Below are 4,124 nucleotides of genomic sequence, written 5' to 3' on the forward strand. Positions count from 1 at the left end.
CCTCCCTGGCCTGTCTGGGGGGATCACAGACCCAGCTAACCACCCCCCTGCCCCCCTGTACAGATAATTGCTTTAAATTATTTTTTCATTCTCAATAAAAGTCAACAAAACAAATAAAATATTACAAGTGAGGCACTGATTGGAGCTGGAAGAGCAGTGTCTTCTTTTGCTGTGGTCACAGGTCCAGCTTGGGGTGGGGCTGAGGGTTCCTCCTGACACTTTTGGGCTGCCCAAATCAGGGCAGGAATGTCACTTGGAATATCTCTGCTTGCGCTGATGGACACGGTCCTCTGGCTGAGAGAAGACAGGTATTGCTCCTTCTTGTTTCTGCTAAGGAAAGACCAAGAGAAACTTGCTGCTGTGAATCAAAACATTTCATTCCACCATCTTAAAAAGAAACTCTTGGAATTCTTTGAAGTTCTAAAGTAATATTTAAAGTAAGTTTTTAATGTGTGAGAGGGTGGTTGTCTGGTGTTGGTTGGTTGGTTGGTTTGGTGTTTTTCTTTTCTGAGCTAGTCTAGCCACTGACAGAAGAACCAAAGTGTTTCATTTTGGTCCAGGTGGAGCATTTTGAAGTGAAGCAGACCTTGTGTGCTCATGGATAACTTCCCATTTTCCTGATTTTCCTGAAGCTTCACGCGTCCCATTCTTTTTTTTTCCCCCTCCATATTTCTCCTCTGAAAACAACCTCACCAACCCCAAAATTTATAATCTCCCACTTCCACGAGTGAAACTTGCAGGGAAGGAAAGAACAAGACCCTCTAACAAACCACCCTCAAAGGCTTGCCTGCTCTTTCCTGCTCTTTCTCCTGCTGGAGCTCCCCATTGCAGCCTAGCTAACCAGAGTCAAATGAGTTAAAGACAGTAATTTGTTCAATATGCAGCGCTTATCCTGGTGGGAAAACGTCCTCCCAGGAACCCAGGGAAACTGTCTGTATTATTATTCATAAAACAGGTGTAGTGTTAAGTGATCTGCCCCTCCTGACCCTCTCAGCAGACAGTGGGGTGAGATGCAGCTTGGGCTGTCCGCGTGACAGATTGCGACGCTGCCGGCTCGGGGAGGTTGCAGGGAGAGGAGGGCTGACAGCAGAAAAGGAAGGAGGATAAAAATGAAACGTTTTGTTAAAGCTCCCACACGGGGACATGATTCATTTTCCAGTTTTTCGCTGAGAGGAGGAAAAGGAGAATTTAAAAGAGCGGAGGAAAAGAGGGAAAACCCCAACATTACAAAAGCGCTTCAATTTTTTCTTTTCCTCCTGAGAAAAACCCAGGGAGATTTTCAAAACCTGTGAAAAGCACTGACCAAGAAGATACTTTTTAAGTGAAAAGGCATTTTTTTTTGTTAAAAGAGGTGTTTAAATACAGAGAATACACAGCCTGCTCATTGTAAAAGTGTTGCTGGAATTTGAGATGCTGTGCTGGGCTAGTGCCACACCACACTGCTGGTTAGATGAAGCAGGAGGCCACCTCCAGCCTGGGCTGCTCAGGCTTCCCCTCTGAGAGATGTAAACTTCTGAGAGCTGGCCCCCAGCTGGCTGGGTTGGATTTCTCTTCTGATTGATGCTGATCTCAATCCACTGTTTGTAAACAAAGCCAGGCTGCTGCCTGTGATATTTTGGAAGTGATGGATATGGTAACCAAAAGGGGGCAGGAAGCCTCGAGGTGGCTGCTCGACACACTCTTAGCAGTCTGGAAGGGCGGTCTTTCTCTCAAGGTCTGCAGGCTGCAGTTTGAGCAGGGCTTTGTCCTGTTTCTCCAGATGACTACTGGGTTTTTGGAAAAAAGAACCAACGCACAGCACACCACAGACTCCTCCACCCTGTGTCTGGCAGGGCAGAGACACCAGGACTCTCCACGTGGCCTCTGTGGGTGAGACACCGCTTGCTCATCTGAAAGTGCCCCTAGCAAACCAATGTCCTCTGCAGAGGAAACAGTCATGGAGCAACCCAGCTCTGCCTGCAGTCACTGGGGACCTGAGGGTTGATGCAACCTCCTGGATTTGGTCCCAGCCCTTGGATTCCTCATTCATACTGTAGACCTCTCTACAGGGGTGTTGTCCAAGAGCTGTGCCTCCCCAAGCCTTGCAAAGCATGGGAGTGAGGCTTTGGACACCCCAAGGAACAAATCCCACAGCAGCTGGCAGTAACTCACTGCTGTGGTTATCCTCGTGTGAGCTGCTGCAGAAGGACAGCAGCTTGGCATGGCCGGAGCTTCCCCAGCCCTGGAAAAACCTAATTTTCATAAAACAGCAGAAATCCCCATCATTGATACACCAAAGAAAGCTTCATCCAGTCATTGGTTACCCCATGAAGCCCCTCATAGCCTCAGATCAAGCTCAGGCAATTTTCCCTTTGCTCTGGGATTAATAAGCAAGCCAGGCTCTGGGAATGACTGGTGCAAGGCCATTTTCTCTCTGCCACCATGCATCACATCTCATGAGCTTCCTGAGTTAGCAGCACATCCCCCCCACCATGGGCAAGCTTAGTTCTTGTGCCCAGGCCAAATGTGTCAAAGCATTTAATAATTCTGAGCTGCTCCCTCTGCAATGCTCTGTGGAGGGGGCTTCATAAAATAATGGAGTTTTGGGTTCTGTAGCAGCTGCTCCAGTTTATACTGAGTCCAACAACAGCACTTCTGGATTGAGAATAAAAAAAATACATCACAAACTGTAAAAGTTTGAGCTGGTTTATGTTCAGATTGACTCTGGGCTCCCTGATGGGCTGGGTGATTCAGGGGCACATCCTCTAGACCTGACATGACTCCCAGACACTGTCGCAGACATCTCTTTATGAAAATCCTTTCCTTAGGATTTTTTCCTCCTGAGAAGCTGAGAGGCCTCAGGGACAAAATGTAAACAATGATTATCTGCTGCTGTGGAATGCAACAGGTAGATGTTTGATTAGCCCATCTTGGATGTTTATAATTAATGGCCAATCACAGCCCAGCTAGCTTGGACTCTCTGTCCAAGACACAAACCTTTGTTATTCATGCCTTTCTATTCTTAGCTTAGCTAGCCTTCTGAAGAAAACCATTTCTTCTATTCTTTTAGTGTAGTTTTAAAGTAATATATATCATAAAATAATAAATCAAGCCTTCTGAAACATGGAGTCAGATCCTCATCTCTTCCCTCACCTGAAAACCCCTGTGACCACCATCACAAGACACCAACAGTGTGAAACCAACTGAGTGCCACCAACACTGACCTTTCCCCAAGGACCTCTTGTCTGGACTGAGCCCTTCGGTGGGACTGCCTTTCCCATCTCACCTGAGCTTCCTGAGATGCTCTCTTTGCTGCCTGGTTCCTCTGCTCCTCCCCTCTGTGTCCCTCTCCCAGCTCTCTGCTGTCCCATGGGAGGCCCTTGGTGCCTCTTGGGGCACAGGGAGCAGGGCGAAGAAGAGGAGGAGGGGGCTCCCCAGAGCAGCTGCTGATGGCAGTGGGAAGCAGTGTGTGTATCCTCCCTCAGGGAGGATGGCAAGGTACATTGTGGTAGAGAAGCCCTGATAAATCCCCAGGTGTTTATCAGCGTGAGTGACAAAGACCAACCTCTATCTAAGCAAGGCTGCCACTCCATTTCTCCCTCCTCTCTTCCTGTGCCCTCTGTGCAATCAACTCTACCCTGGTGGATTTCAGGGGTGAAAGGAGAGGATTTGATCACCCCAGGGCTATCTGACACCCTGTGGGCTGCTGGTGCCCCTGAGGGGCTCTGGGGGTGGCAGCAGGACAGGGAGGTGTGCTCCTTGCATGGGGAGTGGCTTCCAGGGACATCTCTGCTGCTGGGCAAGGCTTTTTCTTCTGTGTCAGGCTGGCTTTGGGCATTTGAGGCACCTGGATTGTGATGGTGTTCACAGGGGTTTTCAGGTGAGGTGATTTATTATTTTATTATATATATTACATTAAAACTATACTAAAAAAATAGAAGGAAAAGTATTCTTTCTAGCCTCAGAATGCTAGCTAAGCTAAGAATAGAAAGGCATGAATAATAAAGGTTTGTGGATCAGACAGAGAGTCCAAGCTAACTGGGCTGTGATTGGCCATTAATTACAAACATCCAACATGAGACCAATCACAGATGCACCTGTTGCATTCCACAGCAGCAGATAATCAATGTCTACATTTTGTTCCT

This window comes from Melozone crissalis, unplaced genomic scaffold (assembly GCF_028551555.1).
Source record: "Melozone crissalis strain CALT ecotype California unplaced genomic scaffold, PUWL_Pcris_2 ptg000045l_1, whole genome shotgun sequence".
Lineage (NCBI taxonomy): Eukaryota > Metazoa > Chordata > Aves > Passeriformes > Passerellidae > Melozone > Melozone crissalis.